Source organism: Bubalus kerabau, chromosome 6, assembly GCF_029407905.1.
Source record: "Bubalus kerabau isolate K-KA32 ecotype Philippines breed swamp buffalo chromosome 6, PCC_UOA_SB_1v2, whole genome shotgun sequence".
NCBI lineage: Eukaryota > Metazoa > Chordata > Mammalia > Artiodactyla > Bovidae > Bubalus > Bubalus kerabau.
In genome coordinates this window covers 121,803,301-121,823,420 of record NC_073629.1, presented here as the reverse complement: position 1 = coordinate 121,823,420, position 20,120 = coordinate 121,803,301, and the positions used below count along the sequence as shown (strand labels likewise).

Sequence of the window (20,120 nt, the reverse complement as noted above, 5' to 3'; positions counted from 1 at the left end):
GCCACGGAGACGCAGGCGGGCGGCGGGGGCTCGGGGCGGGGTGGGCGGAGAGAGGGGCACCAGTGACATCCCAGGAACCCCCGGCCCCCCGGGCCCCCGAAAGAGGGGCGCGGGAGGGAGGGAGGGAGGGAGGGAGGGAGGGACCGGCAAAACGAAACCAGGCAAGCGCTGCTGAGAGAACAAAGCAGGACTTTCGAAAGCAGACACAGACACAGACACACAGACACAGACACGGACACGCAAGCCTAGGAGCAAGAAAGGAAAAGAAGGAGACACTCGGACCCCCCAAGAAGAGAAAACAAAACTCAACCTGGGTCGAGGCACCGTGACAAAGTCCAAAGACAGCACACACAAGCATGCGCGGGTGGGTGGGGAAAGTGCACTTGAGGTCAGGAGACCATGGATTTCAAACTCACTGGCCACAAACACCGGAAAGGCGGACGGCCCGGGAGGTCTGGTGGGGGGGGGGGGGGGGGGGGCGGCGGTGGCAGGGCTGCGGGGGGTGGCGGGAGGGGTGGGGGCTCGGGGGGGTGGGGGGTGGTGTTGAGGGGCGTGCTGGTGAGGAGGACCGGGTCCATAGGGATCCACTAAATAAACCCCGGGTCCCATGACAACAGCCAACTCAATGAATAAATACCTTTTTGACGTAGCTCAGGAACGAAATGAAACAAAACCACCAGGCAGGAAAGTCAAGTCGTAGAACTGTCCTGGCAGCTTAAAAGTCAGAGAGAGAGAGGGAGAGGGAGAGAGGGAGAGGGAGAGAGGGAGAGGGAGACAGGGAGAGGGAGACAGGGAGAGGGAGAGGGAGAGGGACAGAGAATGCATACACATGTGCATATACGCGTGTACATATGTATATGCACGCGTATTCGCGTCTATATATACGTGCACGCATGCGTATACACACACACGTACGAAGGGCATGCTCACGTACACGCACGTGTCTGTGTGCGCACGTGTATGCCTAGGCATTTCTAGTGTGCGTGTATGCTTGCGTGTATATACGCATACAGAGGCCTCTATACACCTACGTACACGGATAGACACAGGCGTGAATACACGTGCTCACATGTGCAGAGACGTCGGGATACATAGGCACACACATACAAATACATGCGGACGTGTCAACGCATATAGATGCACACGTGTGTATACGTGTGATGTCTGCGCACAGGTGTGGATGCACGTCTATGCGTACCCATACGTGCATGCTTGCATAGACACACATATCTGCGTGTGTATGTGCACACGTGTATGTACACATGTATGCATACGTACGGACGCATACGTAGACGTCTACATAGAGCATATGTACATCCACACAGACGTACGCGTGTCTATGTGCCTACATACGCACGTGTGTGTATGTGTCTGTACATATATATATATATGTACACACACACACGTAGACGTGCACCCATGTACGTATGTACAGGTGCCCGCGTGCATCCAGAGTGCCTATACACAGGTTGATGTGCATAGATGCGCACACATGTATACACGTACGCAAACGCGCGTGTGTATACATACGTGGACATATGCATCAGTGTACGTGTGCATCTATAGCCATGTGTCTGCGTGGATGTCTACGTGCGCGCGTGTGTGTTTATCTATAGGTGTATATACGTACATATATATACTCACAGACACACACGTACATACCCGGACGGAAACACACATCCGCGTGTGTGTGTGTGTGTCTGTCTGTCTGTCTGTCTGTCGTGTGCGCGCACACGCCCGTATATACGGGGAAAGCACAAGCATATCGCAAAAGGGGCTTTTCTGTCCAACACCGATCAAGGCGTCAGACACCTCAACCTCCAAAAGGGAAACAACCCCCGATGAGCGAAGTGGGCAGGAGGCCCGAACAGACCCCTTCCTTCCAAAGAAAGGTAGAACAGACAGACACCCAGAAGCACAAGGGAGAACACACATCCACGGCAGGGCTGGGCTGGGCTGGGCTGGGCTGGGCTGGGGCTGCTGGGGGTGGGGGCGGGCTCACGGAAGCACCCCCCCCCCCCCCCGGGGCGTTTCCCTGGACAATGATCCTTCTCATTCGGAGGGGAAAGGCCCGGGAGCCGGGAATCGCTCTCACGACAGCAAGTTCGAACCCTCAGAGGACAGTGGCTCCTGATGGATCGAACGCGTCTTTTCTGCAGCTGAGAAAACTGTGGGCGGACTCAGAGAGATCAGATCTCATCCCCTGGCGCCTCACAGACAGAGAAACCACATCCCTAGGGAAAAGAGTCCTGCGATGTACCCTCCCCCAAAGATTCCCCCATTCGACCCAACCCAGCAACTCCACAGGGTGCCCACGGAGGGAGGGGACAAAGAAGATACGGACGTGTGTATGTGAGGGATCGACCCCTATCCCTAGGTAGACATCCGTTCACACATCATGCTAGAACTCTGTCTGTGTGCCTACGCCTGGATCTATTCACGTGCGCGCGTGCACACGGGCATGCAGACACACACACACACACACACACACACACACACACACACACACACACACACACAGGAATGGGACTCAACCACCAGAAGGGAATGAAATCTCACAGTCTGCAGGAACCTGGAGAGACCTTTAGAGGGTATTATGCTACATGAAATACCTCAGATCAGTCGTTTCCATGCAGAACCTACCAAACCATACACCGTGAACAGAACAGAACCAAACAGAAACAGGCTCAGAGATACTACAAAGGAACACACGGGGGTCGGGGGGGTGGGGGTTGGCCAGAGGAGGGAGGGGCGGGGGTTGGGGGTGGGAGAGAATGAGTGAGTGCCACTGGTGAGGGAGACAGACGAAGCGGTGCAACCTTCCACTTATGAAATGCATGAGTCGCGGGCACGTCTTGACACCAAATGGCAAATGTCATTTGCCGTGACACCAAGTGGTGACGGACAGTCACTAACTAGATGTATCCTGGTGATCGCTGTGTCATGTGCTACACGAAAACCTCGTCTGTACAAGCTGAAAATTAAAGGGGGGGACGCCCCCCGCCCCCCGCCCCCCCCCCAAAATAAAAGGAAAGGAAGAAGGAGGGAAGGAAGGAAAGAAGGAAGGAAGGAAAGAAGGCAAAAGAAAAGGTTGGCAGTCAGTTAGACGTCTATTTGAGAAGAGTGGGACTTGTGTGTGTGGGGGGAGGGGGGGGAGGGGGGGAGAAACTAGGGTGAGGAGGAGGAGAAAGAAAAGGACCCGATTGCCTTGAGGGGGAGGGGGAGATGAACGATCCCAAGAGTGGACAGGACGGTCAGGTGAGTGCCATAGGGAAAGGAAACGAAGCCAAGCAACCGAACACACTCCCCAAGGTGGCTTTGTTCAGTCCAAGATCAAGATGTGGACAGCACGGTGTCCTCCAGCACACAGCGATACACAGGCCTCACTCGGCAGGGGGAGTTCGGGATAACCCTGAACGCCGAAGCGGACAAAAGAAGCCGTCACGTTCATCCATGGCTGAAAAGTACCATGGTCCCACGACATTCCAAACTCCTCTCAAACCATTGGAAGACTCTCTCGCTCACTCGCCGTTCAAAATGTAGAGAACAGAAAAGGAGCGAAACGATGGTGGCTGGCTGGCTGGCTGGCTGGCTGGCTTTCCGTGAGAGTGTGATTAGGGAACACATGGACAGAAAAGCATCCGATTCACTTGTGTAAAGCATCTCTCTTGCCTTCTCGGGCCTGGTGTCTTTCCTCTGTCTGGATGATCCCCCTCCCCCCACCCCCCACCCCCCACCCCACTCCCAGCTTGAAGATCAGCCTCCAAAACGAAGCCCTTTGTGCTCTCCAGGTCCCGCCGCCACGATCTCTTTGGAGCGCCCTTCTGAAGGGGAACGTTTTCATCCACGTCATCGCCCTGAGACAGCTTCAGCCTGTCCCTCCCCTCCCCAACCCACCCCACCGCCACCCCCCGCCGCCCTCTCCCCCTCCTGCTCCTCTTCCCCCTCCTCTGAACTGTCGAGCTCCTCTCGCGCTGGCCTCTCACCCCACACGGGGTGGCAGTGTTGGCCTAGGTCTGCTCAGGTGTCTCCTAACAGCATCCAAGTGGACTTCCACTGTTTCTCGGCTGCGTCGTTCGGGGACCGTGTTTTTCCTGGCCTTGTCTGCGGGTGGGGGAGACCCGGACGGGCCGGGGCCAGGCGGGGTGGGGGAGCCTGCGTGTGGGGGGAAGGGTGGGGACAGAGAGGAGGAGGAGGAGGAGGAGGAGGAGGAAGAGGAGGAGGAGGAGGAGGAACAGGGACACAGCTCCCCAGCGCCAGTGTGTGCCTGAGGCCTGGAAAAGAGATCACGCACCAGGCTGGCTCCGAAAAGGGGAATCGGTCAGGAGACCGGGCACGTTTGTTCTTCGCAGAGTCCCTGCGGATCGAACAGGCAGTGGCAAGTTTGGGGCTTCCCGCACTTAGAACTGTTCACCCATCGTGGACACAGGCGTCGGGCACACCGGGGGTTAGGCTCTCGGTGCGATGTCCACAAGCCGTAGCCACTGAAACGTGTGCACCCTGGAGCCGCCGCCGCCGTGCAGAGGGAGATCTCATCCGGCTTCCACGGGTCCTTCCCGTGAGTAGGCCGGGATCTCAGGAAGCACAGACATCCAGAGCGTTGAGTGCACCTGACCGTCACGCTCTCAGAATCCAAGTGAACCAGAAGGGAGGGTCCCTCACGTGTGGGTTTGTCTTTCCATCGGAGGCATCCTCTCTTGGAGCCGATTAGGGTCCCGCGGGCCCCGTGGAGCAGAGAGGACAGAGAATGCCCTTCGGTCCCCTGCTCCTCCCACGCGCACGCGCGCGCGCACGCTCCCCAACGGTCCTAGGAACATCCTGCCCCAGAGGAGCGTGCCGGCCACGACCCACCTACACGGAGACGTCCGTGTCCGTCCGTGTCAGTCATCCTCGTCCAGAGTCCCCCGTCCGTCTGCCCTCGCCTTCACGCCTGGCACTGTCCGTTCTGTAGGTTCGTATCGAACCTGCCCGGAGCCCGGCGGCATCTTCCCGGATCAGGGATCGATCGAAAACACCCTGTCCCCTGCCTCCTCGGCAGGTGGATTCTTCACCACTGGACCACCAGGCAGGGAAGTCCCTTCACAGCCTTCTAAAATCATCTACCCCGAAACAGTCCACGTCGTCCTCCAAATCATGGCACCATCACGACTGAAATGAAGGAAAATATGTTCGTTCAAGAATGTCTTCACTCCTCAGTGCTTCTTGCTTTAGAACCACAAAGGCCTCTCTCTCTCTCTCTCTCTCTCTCTCTCTCTCTCTCTCTCTCTCTCTCACAGACACACACACACACACACACACACACACACACACACACGAACAGAGGTGGGCTCATAGTCCAAAAGAAACCAACGTTTGTGTGTATCCATCCCACTTGTTGTGGCTGTCGTGCCGTCGCTCGTCCAAGACGCTGATCTACTATGGAATCCGATGTCGTCTTCTCTAGGACACGTCGAGAGGCAGCAAGCGTGCCGGTTTGTGAGAACCGAAGGTCAACCCGGCATGATGGAGGCCAGCCAGGTGTGGGCTCAGAGGCCCATCGAGATTCGAACTCCAGTTCACGGAGGGGAGCGGTGGGAACAGGAGCGTGGACTGCGAGTCCGATCCTCACCGTACCAAAAGGCGACATCATCCCCTTCCTCCCTCATCGGCGTCTGCACGGCTCCTCCTGGCCTCAGGGATCCCATTGAAAGGACGTACAGGTTGTGTCCTTTTCCCTGGCCCGACCGTTTCGAAACCCTCCAAGAAAAAGCGGTGACGTCAAGAGATCCGCCTCGAGTTCGGGACCGGGGCTTCCCCGGGGGCCCCGTGGCAAACCACCCCGTGCCCAGGCAGGAGACATGGGTTTCACCCCCGGTCCGGGAAGAGCCCACACGCTGCCCATATGCCTCGGTGATGGAGTCTGTGTTCTAGATCCTGGCCGCTGCGAGTGTCGAGCCCACACCCAGCAGCCACTGAAGCCCACGTGCCCCAGTGCCCCCGCGCCCCAAGAGGAACCACAGCCACGAGAAGCCCAGACGCACGACCGTAGAGCGGCCCCCTCTCTCCACAGAGAGAGAACAGCTTGCACGGCCATGAAGACCCAGCACGCCCCCACAGACGTCAAAGACGGCCAATGATCATCCAGCGAGACGGCCTAAGATCGGACGCGATCGGCCAATACCTAGTCCTATCCCTCGGGAAGCTCCCTGAATCTTCTGTAGATACACCTAAAGAAACCCCAGCTCTCCGTGCCGTCGGAAGCGCGGGAAGCTCTCCGTACAGTGCCGAGAGCACCGTGGAGACGTCACCCTCGGGCCCCGTGAGCCTGACTGTTCTCACGAAATCCCTCACAGTCCGGGCTCTGGAGATCGGCCCGCGCGGACCTGCAGACGACGCACGGCCATCCCTCTCGGCTCCCTGCGTGCTCACCGGCCCAGGTGTGCCGTGCCCCCAGCCTCTGCTCGCATCTCCTGGGCCTGTCTCCCCCATGCTGCTCCACGGACTTGGAATCATTCTCCCCTCTCGTCTGACACGTTTTCTCTTCTGTTCGACCATGTCTGGCTCCCCAGGCACCACTTCCCCTCGTTCTTCTCTTCTCATCCCACTCGTCTCGTGGAACTCATTCTATGCGTCTCCGCTCCGTTCCCTAAGGACTCTGTCATCACCCCACTCATCTGGGGATCGACCGGCACCTAGGCAACCCCGGCCCGTGACAACCGTGGTTCCGTGTCTATCGAACAACCTGCCGACCGCAGGGGGCGTGTGGACGCGAACGAGCCGTGGAAAGCTGGCACCGGGGAATCATCCCGCGGACACACCCTCTGGTTCCACGGTGCTCTCGGGAGCGTTTGGGTCGTCGTCGTCGTCGTCGTCGCCGTCGCCGTCTTCCCTAAGACGTATGCAGTCGCTTTGATTCCCACGGCGTCTATGGGCAAAGAACGGATCGTTCCCCGGATCTCCGGAGAAGGCAATGGCAACCCACTCCAGTCCCCTCGCCCGGAAACTCCCGTGGGCGGAGGAGCCCGGTAGGCCGCAGTCCATGGGGTCGGGAAGAGTCGAACACGACTGAGCGACTTCCCTTTCGCTCTTCCCTTCCAGGCATTGGAGAAGGCCGTGGCAACCCACTCCAGCGTTCTCGCCTGGAGAACCCCAGGGACAGGGGGGAGCCTGGCGGGCTGCCGTCTACGGGGTCGCACAGAGTCGGACGCGACGGAAGCGACTTAGCGGCAGCCGCAGCAGCAGCGACCGGATCACCTCAGAAGGACTTAGAAACGAGTCGTGGTTGAGAAATGATGGATCCTGCCAACAATCTCACTTCGGGGTATACATCGAAGGACATGAACACCTGAATCTCACCTAGAGAGAGGTCTGCACTCCCAGGTCCATCGCAGCATCATTCACAAGAGCCAAGATGGGGAACCCGCCGAAGTGTCCATCTAGGGAAGACTAGATCCAGAAGATCCACGATCCAGATGGAGATCCATGGATAGGTAGATCTAGGTGTCCCAGGTAGCCCCAGGAATGAACACGTTCTTACGTCGTGATAGCATGGATGTGACTTAGGGAGGGATGCCCAATGAATAAGTCAGGTAGAGAAAGAAACAGAGCGTCTCCTGTCACTTCCATGCCATGCAAGGCCATCTAAAGCAATGAAAACGATCATCACAGAGCGGCTGGGGGAGGGAGACATGGGAAGATGTCGATCGATGTAAGGGCGGGGGCGGCGGGAACTTCACGGATAAGGTACATATATACTGTCTACGTCACAAAGAGCACGGTGATTCTAAAGAACAGCCTTATCGGTATCGCCGTCTCATATGCGGAGAAGGCAACGTCACCCCACTCCAGTCCTCTTGCCCGGAAAATCCCGTGGACGGAGGAGCCCGGTGGGCCGCAGTCCACGGGGTCGCACAGAGTCGGACACGACCGAGCGACTGGCCTTCCCCTTTTCCCTTTCACGCCTCGGAGAAGGAAATGGGAACCCACCGCAGTGTTCCTGCCTGGAGAACCCCAGGGACGGGGGTGCCCGGCGGGCTACCGTCTACGGGGTCGCACAGATTCGGACACGATGGAAGCGACTGAGCAGTGGCGGCGGCGGCGGCGGCGGCGGCGGCAGCAGCAGCAGCAGCAGCAGCAGCATTATCGTATTCGAAAGTTGCCATGACCGTGGACATGACCCATTCACTTCCCATACAACGGAAGAAGGACATGGCAACCCACTCCGGTATTCTTGCCTGGAAAATTCCATGGATGGAGGAGCCTGGTAGGCTACAGTCCGTGGGGCCGCAAAGAGTCTGAGCGACTTCACTTTCTTTCGCATACAGTCATGAGATGTATGGGTTGTGATCCAGCTATGAGCTACCGCTTGGGTGGTCATGAATGATTCTTTTGCAACAGACAGGTGCATCAAGTCACCATTCTGTACCCGTTAGAACGAAGGATGTTGTACGTCCTTCACGAAGAACATTCTATTTCAATACACCGGGACATGAAACACATAACATCACCTAGTTTTAGTATCTTTCAATGAAGAGTCTGTATTGGCTGCGCCAAAAGAAAAGAAAAGAAAAGAAAGCTTTATTTGGGGTGGGGGTGGGGGGGGGGGTGACTTAGAGATTGCCATGCAGGGACACAGATTTCCATAAAACCCAGGGCATGTTCCCCAGGAAAGAGTCAGGGGCCTAGAAAGCTGAGCCTCGTGAGGTTGTCAAGCCAGCTGAGAGCACTTAGGATTTGCTGTCATGCAAAGAAGGACAGGTTTCTTCTTCCAGGGTAGAGGGTCGCAAGGTATTTAGGGAAAGGGGAGGGTAGGAGAGGTCTCTTGCATTTCGGGAACGCTGTTTCCTTCGAGGATGTGGAGGCCTCTGGGACCCAGGAAGTGCTCCAAGGGTACATTCCGTCCAGACGGAGACACACGGACCTCTTCCTCCATGGCCTCCCCTCTCTATTTGGGGGAGCTCTCTCGGCCATGCTGAGTCCACTTGGATGTGTCTTTCCCATGTCATACCCTCTGGCATTCAAAGATCTCCTTCCATCGTTTTATAAAGAGACCCGGCGTATGTATCTTTTTAGAGACGATGAGCGTCAGACGCGATCACTCTCCGTGGCGTGGTTTCGGGCACGACACCCCATACATTCCACGTCTCTCCTGGCCATCGAGAAAGGCTGCGTACGGCACAGGATGCCACGGGACCGGGGAGGTCCTCGGGTTCCGCCCGCCCTCGACTTGGCTGCGGTCTCCGGTTTGGTTCTGTTCCGCGTGTGCTTTCTGACCCACGTGATCGCTCCGGATAGGGCACCCCATCCAAGCTCACACCCATCGAGTCTGTGTGACTCCTAGTCACGCATCAGGTGGGGATATGGACGCCCTCCACGTGGATCCATAACCATCGCCGTCCTGTGTTCAGGAGGATCCTTTCGTGGGTCCCGGGGGCGCTACGTGCTGTCCGTAGGAACTACGGAAGGAGGCTCGTGACATGGTGCAGGAGACAGGGATCAAGGCCATCCCCATGGAAAAGAAACGCCAAAAAGCAACATGGCTGTCTGGGAAGGCCTTCCACATAGCCGTGAGACGCAGAGAAGCGAAAAGCAAAGGAGAAAAGAAAAGATATAACCATCTGAATGCAGAGTCCCAAAGACTCGCAAGAAGAGAGACGAAAGCCTTCTTCAGCGATCCGTGCCCAGACAGAGAGGACAACAACAGAACGGGAAAGACTAGGGAATCTCTTCCAGAACGTCAGCGATACCAAAGGAACCTGTCATGCCAAGATGGGCTCGATCAAGGACAGACATGGTATGGACCTAACAGAAGCAGAAGATGTGGAGAAGAGACGGCAAGAATACACAGAAGCACCGTACAAAAAAGATCTTCACGACCCAGATCATCACGATGGTGTGATCACGGACCTAGAGCCAGACCTCCTGGAATGTGAACTCAAGTGGGCCTTCGAAAGCATCACTACGAACAAAGCTAGTGGAGGCGATGGAATTCCAGGGGAGCTCGTCCAAATCCTGAAAGATGATGCTGTGACAGTGCTGCACTCACTATGCCAGCACATTTGGAAACCTCCGCCGTGGCCACAGGACTGGAAGAGGTCCGTGTTCATTCCAATCCCAAAGAGAGGCCACGCCAAAGCATGCTCAACCGACCGCACACTCGCACGCCTCTCACACGCTAGTAGAGTCGTGCTCAAAATTCCCCAAGCCAGGCTTCCGCAATATGTGAACCGTGAGCTTCCTGATGCTCAAGCTGGTTTGAGAAAAGGCAGAGGAACCAGAGAGCAAATGGCCAACGTCCGCTGGGTCATGGGAAAAGCAAGAGAGTTCCAGAAAAGCGTCTATTGCTGCTTCGTGGACTATGCCCAAGCCTTTGCCTGCGTGGATCACGGTAAACTGTGGACAATTCTGAGAGAGATGGGCATACCAGACCCCCTGACCTGCCTCTCGAGGTTAGAACTGGACACGGAGCCACAGACGCGTTCCAAATAGGAAAAGGAGTTCGTCACGGCTGTATCTCGCCACCCTGTGTATTTACCTTATACGCAGAGTCCATCATGAGAAACGCTGGGCCGGGAGACACCCAAGCTGGAATCAAGATTGCCGGGAGAAATATCAATCCCCTCAGAGAGGCAGAGGACACCACCCTTAGGGCAGAAAGTGAAGAGGAACTCAAGAGCCTCTTGAGGACAGTGAAAGAGGAGCGTGAACACGTTGGCTTGAAGCTCAACATTCAGAAAACGAAGATCGGGGCATCCGGTCCCATCCCTTCACGGGAAACAGACGGGGAAACAGTGGACACGGCGTCAGGCTTTATGGGTCTGGGCTCCAAAATCACTGCAGACGGTGACTGCGGCCACGACCTTAAAAGACGCTTCCTCCTTGGAAGGAAAGTCATGCCCAACCTAGATAGCCTATTCAGAAGCAGAGACATGACTTTGCCAACAAAGGTCCGTCCAGTCAAGGCTATGGTTTTTTCCTGTGGTCAGGTATGGATGTGAGAGTTGGACTGTGAGGAAGGCTGAGCGCCGAAGAATGGATGCTTTTGAACCGTGGTGTTGGAGAAGACTCTTGAGAGTCCCTTGGACTGCCAGGAGAGCCAACCAGTCCATTCTGAAGGAGATCAACCCAGGGATTTCTTTGGAAGGCATGACGCTAAAGCGGAAACTCCAGTCCTTTGGCCACCTCATGCGAAGAGTCGACTCGTTGGAAAAGACTCTGATGCTGGGAGGGATTGGGGGCAAGAGGAGAAGGGGACGACAGAGGAGGAGATGGCTGGATGGCATCACGGACTCGATGGACGTGAGTCTCAGTGAACTCCGGGAGTTGGTGATGGACAGGGAGGCCTGGCGTGCTGCGCCTCACGGGGTCGCAAAGAGTCGGACACGACTGAGCGACTGATCTGCTCTGATCCGATCTGATGTGCGGTCCGTGATCTCACGTGCCTTTCGGGCATGGGTGATGGAGACGGACCCCAAGCGGCAGGGCGGCCATCTGGCATCTCGGCCTAGAGCGGTTTCCCAAGTGACATCTCAGAACCGGGGCTGAGACAGCCATCCCTCCCCGGGCCCCCCTCGGTGGCCGGGGTGGGGGTGGGGGTGGGGGAGTGTGAGGTTAGGGAGACGGGAGTGGGGGACTGGGCTAGGGGTCGGGGGCGCGTGAGGCGAGGGGACCGTCCCGGTCCCCCTGAGAAGTGAAGGCAGGTTCCGTCCGTCCCCCTGAGAACTCCCTGCCTTCAGGCGTGTGAGAGGAGCAGGTTTCTCTCCAATCCACGGCCACGCATCATTTTCCGCCCCGTTCAAACACACAGACAAACACGTGTGTGTTTCTCTCGGCTTGTTTTCTGGCCGAGGCCAAAGACCTCTTCAAGCGTGTCCAAAGGATCTGACAGGATGGGAGGGTGCAGGTCAATCCATGTGTCAAGAGATCCAGAGAACCTGTCACAACTGTGACTCGGGCCTTTTTCAGAAACGGGCCCATCTGGAGGATTCCCTGGACAGGAGTCACCCCAGAAGTTTCCTTGAAGGGATCGAGTTGCAGGAGTCGGGGACGTGGCCCCGCCGCCGCCGCCGCCTCCAAAGGGCCTCCTCAGCCCGGCAGGCCGGCAGGCCCTGCAGGCAGGGGCTATTGTCTGTGGGCCCCACCCCCACCTTCCCCCACCCTCCCCCTGCAGGGCCTCGTCGGATAGCTTCATTCAAATGCAGAAAGCTTTCCAGTCAAGTCAGAGCCTCTGACTTCGCCTCGAGCTTCTCTCTATTGAATGGTGATCCGCCCCACCCAGCCATTCCACGTCTCCACCTTGAGACGGCCCCTTCGGCCCCGCGCGGAGGAAGGGGGCTGGGGGATGGGGAGGGAGGCCGAGGGACAGACTCGCCTACGTGTCAGGCCAAAGGAGTCTCCTCCTTTGTGTAACCCAGGAAACCCGGGTCATGCATGTGAGGATCACGGACGGACGTGCGTCGAAGCAGCCACCGTCCCTTGACATCTTCCCTTCCGCGGGAGGAGGTTTTCCTTCCTGCCTGCCTTCAGAGAGACAGAAAAGGAGGGAGGGGCAGAGCGTCCCTCTGGCGCTGGCCGGCTCTTAAGTCACTTGACTCCAAAACACTCCACAGGGCACGGAGGTTCACGTGCAGTGGGGTGGGGTGGGGTGGGGTGGGGTGGGGACGGCGGCCTACTCCGGACCCCACCAGTTTTCCCTCCTCTTGACCCTTGCCCGGAACCCATGAAAAGCTGAGCTGGTGACTGTGTGTGAGTGCATGCATGTACGTGTGTACGTGAGAGACGGCGCGTGTGCGTGTGCGTGTGCATGGACGTGAGAGAAAAAGAAAGGAAAGAAAAAAAAAAAAAAAAAGGAAAGAAAGGGAAAGGAAAAAAAAAAAAAAAATCCAGAAGGCAGGAAGGAGGGAAGGGCGAAATAGGTTAGTTCGTAGGGGCCTCCGTGTCACAGCAAGAGTTTCTGAGCACAGATCCTCCATTCAGGGAAACAGTGATCGTATCTCCTCTCAGGAGGCCGTGATGTCGATGGACGGGTGCGGGAAAGCAGGCCTGGGGTGCAAGCCATCAGGTATTCCGCCGCCCCCCCCCCCCCCCCCCCGAGGCACTTGTAAGGAAACCAAGGAAACACACAGGTTCATCCCTGGAGCGGATTCGAGAAACCAGTCGGCAGAGGGAGAGGCAGTCTAGGAGGTTGATTTCTAGACGTCGGGGTCGGGCCCTGGAGCGGGTTGCCATGTCCTTCTCCAGGAGGCCTTCCTGGCCCGGGGATGGAACCCGGGTCTCCTGCATCGCAGGCAGACTCTTGACCGTGTGAGCCACCAGGGAGGCTCCGTCAGAAACGTTCACCAAGTCCTCTAGCTTCCATCCGCAGGGCTTCAGGCACAGGGCCTTTTGAGTTCTCCGTCAGAAGGACAAGAGAACATGGGACGTGGTGGTGCCCCCCCCCCCCCCCCCCCCCGAGAGAGGGTTGTTGTCCCCAGATAGCGGAGGCAGCTCGGAACACTTCAGGCTCCAGTCCCCGTCTCGGGTGAAGAACCACACGCAAAGGAACACACACACACACACACACACACACACACACACACACACACACACGTATAGGACACGACTCTCCTATCCAGAAGTGTGTACCCCCGTTTCACGGAAATATCCTCTGGGCCCCTAAGGAACGTGTGGCAATCACTCTCGCCAAGGAGATAAGAATCCTCCACGGAGAGTTTCTGAAGTCTGGAAGGACCGGGTCGAGAGAAAAAGAGAAACGATTCCCTTCTGTTGACAGGGGTGCTGTATGAAGTGACCAAGGGGATGTCCATCTTTCCAAATTCCCATTTTAAACCTCGTGTCCTTTTCGGTCCTTTGTTTTCTCTTTGTATCTGGAAAACAACAGATGGGACGGTAGGTCCTTTCATGATTTTCTTTCTTTCTTTTTCCTGCCTGCGTGCCTGTCCGCCCGCCCGTCCCTCCGTCTGTCTTTTCTCTGTCTCTCTCGCTTTCCACTCAGGTTAGGGAATTAAAAAAAAAAAAAAAAAAAGAGGAATCTGTAGGAATCTGTATTTCTGCAGGTCAGGAAGCAACAGTTAGAACTAGACATGGAACCCAACAGGCTGGTTCCAAATAAGGGAAAGGAGTCCATCAAGGCTGTCCATCGTCACCCTGCTTATTGAACGTACACGCTGAGTACACATCATGAGAAGCGCTGGGCTGGATGAAGCACAAGCTGGAATCCAGATGGCCGGGAGACATATCAATCCCCTCAGATATGCACACGACAGCACCCTCACGGCAGAAATGAAGTCTAGGGTGGGTTTCCAAAGCCGTGTTCGTTTCAGGTGTTCAGAGTCTTTTCCCTTAGAGGTTCATGCAACGTCATACGTCTATTTTCCCGTGCTGGCATAGTATAGAGTAGGTGCTTGTGGATTCTTTGGATGTACAGTTTATGTGTCCATGTTCAACCAGCCCTCCTAAGTGGACCGTCCTGCCCTTCCTCCCCCGCCCCCACCCCCCATCGCCCCATCCTCTTTTCCTCAAGACGTCAGGCATCCACTTCAGCATCCTGTTCCTCCGTTCATCCAACCCCATGGAAGAAGTCATTTCTCCAGTTTCTCCGTCGGTTCTCTACACCTCGCCTGATGGTGGCAGGTGACTGGAAGACTGAGAGTTCTGAAGACTTTTGCAAGAGCTTTGGGTGAAGGCTCCTCGGATGTGCTCGGTGAAGTGGGTGGTGTGTCCATCAGTAGAGACCGTGGAAGGTATGCCCCACGTGGCACAAACACCGTTGCTTTGAGTTGTGGTCGGTTTGCCTGTCTGCACCGAGAGACGGAAGGGAGGCTTCCACCTTCCACAGAGAAAGCTATCCCTAGCGTACCAAGGATGTTTGACAACCCCCCGCCCCCACCCCCCGCCACCCCAGGTTACAGGCGCGAGAGGTCAGACTGTAGCAATCATCATGTCCAGGGTGTATTCACAACAGGCAGACTCATCTTAAAGGCACCCTGTCCTGTGAAGGTGGAGGGAGGGGAGCGAGAAGCAGAGGGACGATGACAGAGGAAGGAAGGAAGGAGAAAGAGAGGGGACAGGAACACACGCAGTGGGGCGAGGTGGGGGAGGGGGAGGCGGTGTGTGGCGTGTCTGTGACATGCCCAGGTGGTGTTGCGTGGGTGGAGTGTGCAGCCCAGTGTGTGGGTGGGTGGTTGGGTGGGGGGGGGGGGGGGGCGGGCAGGTGTGTGGTGTGGGTGTGCTGTGTATAGGTGCCACCGGGGGCCGTGTGGGCGGCACGGGTGTGCGCGTGTGGCGTGCGCCTGTGGGTGCGGGAGGGGGGGCGGGGGAAGAGAGAGAGGCCGAGAGACACAGGCAGGCAAAGGACAACACAGTGTGTGTGTGTGTGTGTGTGGGGGGGGGGGGGGTTGTGTGGTGTGGGGGGCGGGGCGAGATGTGAGTGTGTGTGTGGGCATGCATATGTGGTGTGTGGGGAGAGACAGAGGCCGAGAGACCCAGCCAGGCAAAGGACAACAGTGTGTGTGTGGGGGGGGGGGGTGGGGGGGGTGGGGGGGGGCGGGGCGGGGCGGGATGTGAGTGTGTGTGTGTGGGCAGAGACAGAGGCAGAGCGTCACACGTCACAGCCAGGCAAAGGACAACGCTGTGTGTGTGTTGGGGGGGGGGGGGAGGGGCGGGGGGGGGAGGGGCGGGGCGGGACGGGATGTGAGTGTGTGTGTGGGGGGGCTTGCATGTGTGGTGTGTGGGCATAGACAGAGGCAGAGCGTCACAGCCAGGCAAAGGAGAACGCTGTGTGTGTGTGTGTGTGTGTGTGTCTCTGTGTGTGTGTCTGTGTGTGTCTCTGTGTGTGTGTCTGTGTGTGTGTGTTGGGGGGGAGGGTGTGTGTGTGTGTGTGTGTTGTGTGGCCGCTGTGAAGGGCCGGGCGCGCCTGTGTGTGTGGGGGGGGGGGGGGGGGGCGGGGCGGGGCGGGACGTGAGTGTGTGTGGGTGGGCTTGCATGTGTGGCGTGTGGGCAGAGACAGAGGCAGAGGGTCACAGCCAGGCAAAGGACAACGCAGTGTGTGTGTGTCGGGGGTGTGTGTGTGTTTGTGGGGGCGAGGCGGTGTGTGGTGTTCTCTGTGGCATGTGGGGCCGTGTGAGAGTGTGTTGCGGGGGGGGGGGGGGGGGAGGGTGGGTAGGTGTGTGGTGTATTGGTGCCACGAGGGGGCGTGTGCGCCACATGGGTGTGTGCGTGGCGGCAGAGACAGAGGCCGGGAGACCCAGCCAGGCAAAGGACAAGGCAGTGTGTGTGTCGGGGCTGTGTGTGTGTGTGTGGACGGCCGTGTGTGTGTGCGTGGGGGGGGGGGGTATGCTTGTGGTGTGTGGGCAGAGACACAGGCATCGTGTCACAGCCAGGCAAAGGACAACACTGTGTGTGTTTGCGCGTGTGTGTGTATGTGTGCGTGCGCACGCGTATGTGCGTGTGGTGTGGGCCGGGTGTCTGTGTGTTGGTGGGGGGGTGGGGGGGGGGGGGCGCGAGGCAGTGTGTGGCGTGTCTGTGACATGCCCAGGTGGTGTTGCGTGGGTGGCGTGTGCAGCCCTGTGTGTGGGTGGGTGGGGGTGGGGGGGCGGGCAGGTGTGTGGTGTGGGTGTGTTGTGTATAGGTGCCACCGGGGGCCGGGTGGGCGGCACGGGTGTGCGCGTGTGGCGTGCGCCTGCGGGTGCTGGGGGGGGGCGGGGGAAGAGACAGAGGCCGAGAGACACAGGCAGGCGAAGGACAACACAGTGTGTGTGTGTGTGTGTGTGGGGAGGGGGGGTGGGCGGTGTGGTGTGGGGGGGCGGGGCGGGGCGGGATGTGAGTGTGTGTGTGTGGGCATAGACAGAGGCAGAGCGTCACAGCCAGGCAAAGGAGAACGCTGTGTGTGTGTGTGTGTGTGTGTGTCTCTGTGTGTGTGTCTCTGTGTGTGTCTGTTGGGGGGGAGGGGGTGTGTGTGTGTGTGTGTTGTGTGGCCGCTGTGCAGGGCCGTGCGCGCGTGTGTGTGGGGGGGCGGTGTGGTGTGGGGGGGCGGGGCGGGGCGGGACGTGAGTGTGTGTGGGTGGTGGGCTTGCATGTGTGGCGTGTGGGCAGAGCCAGAGGCAGAGCGTCACAGCCAGGCAAAGGACAACGCAGTGTGTGTGTGTCGGGGGTGTGTGTGTGTTTGTGGGGGCGAGGCGGTGTGTGGTGTTCTCTGTGGCATGTGGGGCCGTGTGAGAGTGTGTTGCGGGGGGGGGGGGGGGGGAAGGGTGGGGAGGTGTGTGGTGTATTGGTGCCACGAGGGGGCGTGTGCGCCACATGGGTGTGTGCGTGGCGGCAGAGACAGAGGCCGGGAGACCCAGCCAGGCAAAGGACAACGCAGTGTGTGTGTGTCCGGGTGTGTGTGTGTGTGTGTGTGTGTGTGGAGGGCCGTGTGTGTGTGTGTGGGGGGGGGTATGCATGTGGTGTGTGGGCAGAGACACAGGCATCGTATCACACAGCCAGGCAAAGGACAGCACTGTGTGTGCGCCCGCGCGTGTGTGTATGTGTGCGTGCACACGCGTATGTGCGTGGCGTGGGCCGGGTGTCTGTGTGTTGGGGGGGGGGGGGGCGTGAGGCGGTGTGTGGCGTGTCTGTGACATGCCCAGGTGGTGTTGCGTGGTTGGAGTGTGCAGCCCTGGCGTGCGCCTGTGGGTGCGGGAGGGGGGGCGGGGGAAGAGACAGAGGCCGAGAGACACAGGCAGGCCAAGGACAACACAGTGTGTGTGTGTATGTGGGGGTGGGGGGTGGGGGGTGGTGTGGGGGTCGGGGCGGGGCGGGATGCGAGTGTGTGTGTGTGGGCTTGCCTGTGTGGCGTGTGGGCAGAGACAGAGGCAGAGCGTCACAGCCAGGCAAAGGACAACGCTCTGTGTGTGTGCATGTGCGTGCGTGCACACGTTGTAGGGGTGTGCGTGTGGGGGCTGGGTGTTCATGGGCTGTTTGTGGGGGGGGGGGGGATAGGGTGAGGATGCGTGTGTGCACGCCGTGTGGGGCCGGGGGTGTGTGTGTGCGCGTGCCGGGTGTGTGCCTGGGGATGGTGCAGGCAGAGAGAGACGCAGCCAGGCGCAAAGGACGACGCAGTGTGTGTGTGTGTGTGTGTGTGTGTGTGTGTGGTATGCACACGGGGCGTGTGGTGTGCGGGCGGGCAGAGACAGAGAGACGCAGCCAGGCAAAGGATAACGTGCATGGATGGATATCCCCCATCATTTTGCTTGTGTTTTCTGACGGCATTCATCACCTCCCCGACCAAGACCACTCCCGTGACATGTGACTCTGCCACCAGCAGCCCGCACTTGGTCTTTGGGCAGGCAGACGCGGGCGTGTGGCGAGTTGGCGGCAGGGGGCGAGGGGCGAGGGGCGAGGGGCGAGGGGCGAGGGGCGAGGGGCGAGGGGCGAGGGGCGAGGGGCGAGGGGCGAGGGGCGAGGGGCGAGGGGCGAGGGGCGAGACTTGCTGTCCCCAGGCCAGCTTTGATCCTCGCGCTCTGCCCCTGAACCTGACTGGAGCAAGTGGATCCGCGTGATCTGTCGTGGCTTTGTCGTTTGAAGTCCTGGGCAGGAGACGGAAGAGTCCCCCCTCCCATGGCCAAGGGAGACAAGGCCCCAAAGAAGGAAGTCAGCTCCCTTGGGTTCAAATGGCTGTTCTCCCACATCGATCAAGTTTCCAACACGAGATTTCCCATCCAAACCAAAAAGCCCAAGGGGGCTCCTCATCCCCCCCCGTTGACCTCTGGCCCATGGTGCCCCTCCCCCACAGCCTCCTTCCCCAGCCCCGGGGCATTCACGAGTTCGCCGGTCCCGCCTGCCTGCTCCATCCGTGGTCCTCCCGCCCCTCGCAGGACCCTCTAAAATAAAGCGACCGACAGGCAGGTGGCGCCCGACAACCAACCCGCTGTCCAGAGAGCCGGCCGCAGCCTAGAAGCTCCGAGGGAGACCGGCAGGGACTCGTTGCCAGACGGGGCCCATCCTAGGGCGCAGTTTCTCCGCTCAGTCAGCGACGCGGACAGGAAAACAGGACACGCCGACACTTCTCGAGGACGTCCCTGGGCGAGGTACGACGGAGTGGGGGAGGGGGGAGGGGGGAGGGGGGAGGGGGGAGGGGGGAGGATCCTCGACAACCCAACCCAGGGGCAGCAGAACGCACTCCCATCCGAGGGGGACCGCAGGCCAACGTCAGGCGGCGCGACCCCCCGCCCCGAGAAATAACTCGCCATCTTCCCCGTCCCCGTCCCCACTCTTTGGGTGTGCCAGGAGAAACCCCTTTTGTGACCGTGACCCCGACCCCGACCCCGACCCCGACCCCGACCCCGACCCCGACCCCGACCCCGGACGACTCTTCCAGCAAAAACAACGTTCAACAATGGAACAAATAAAGACCTTCACGTTAGAAATACGCCTTCATGTTGTGACGATGAAACAAAAGGCAAAAGCACGCACTCATCACACACATACCTCAAGCAACCAGCTCGACACATCTGAAAAGAAAATGCAAACGTCAGAGAGCGGGTCCGTCTGGCGGCTCGGTCCAGCGAGGCCAACTCGAGCCCGGAGGACACATCGACCACAGAGCTGACCGGAAGGACACCAAGCGCGAAAGGGCGGGCTGGTGGAACGGCCGCGCCCGCGCTCCGGAGGCCAAGTGCGCCCCGGCCGGCTGGTCGACCGGCCGCGCCCGCCCTCCGGAGGCCAAGTGCGCCCCGGCCGGCTGGTCGACCGGCCGCGCCCGCCCTCCGGAGGCCAAGTGCCGCCCGGACGGCTGGTCGACCGGCCGCGCCCGCCCTCCGGAGGCCAAGTGCCGCCCGGCCGGCTGGTCGACCGGCCGCGCCCGCCCTCCGGAGGCCAAGTGCCGCCCGGCCGGCTGGTCGACCGGCCGCGCCCGCCCTCCGGAGGCCAAGTGCCGCCCGGCCGGCTGGTCGACCGGCCGCGCCCGCCCTCCGGAGGCCAAGTGCCGCCCGGCCGGCTGGTCGACCGGCCGCGCCCGCCCTCCGGAGGCCAAGTGCCGCCCGGCCGGCTGGTCGACCGGCCGCGCCCGCCCTCCGGAGGCCAAGTGCCGCCCGGCCGGCTGGTCGACCGGCCGCGCCCGCCCTCCGGAGGCCAAGTGCCGCCCGGCCGGCTGGTCGACCGGCCGC

General features: G+C 59.4%; 1 long non-coding RNA gene across 1 annotated transcript; it reads left to right on the top strand.

The window, feature by feature from the left end:
• Positions 1-9,762: 9,762 nt before the first annotated feature.
• Positions 9,763-19,288, top strand: LOC129655806 (uncharacterized). Its single transcript, XR_008716126.1, has 3 exons — positions 9,763-11,277; positions 18,831-19,043; positions 19,243-19,288. It is a non-coding gene; the product is annotated as an uncharacterized LOC129655806 (long non-coding RNA).
• Positions 19,289-20,120: the final 832 nt, after the last annotated feature.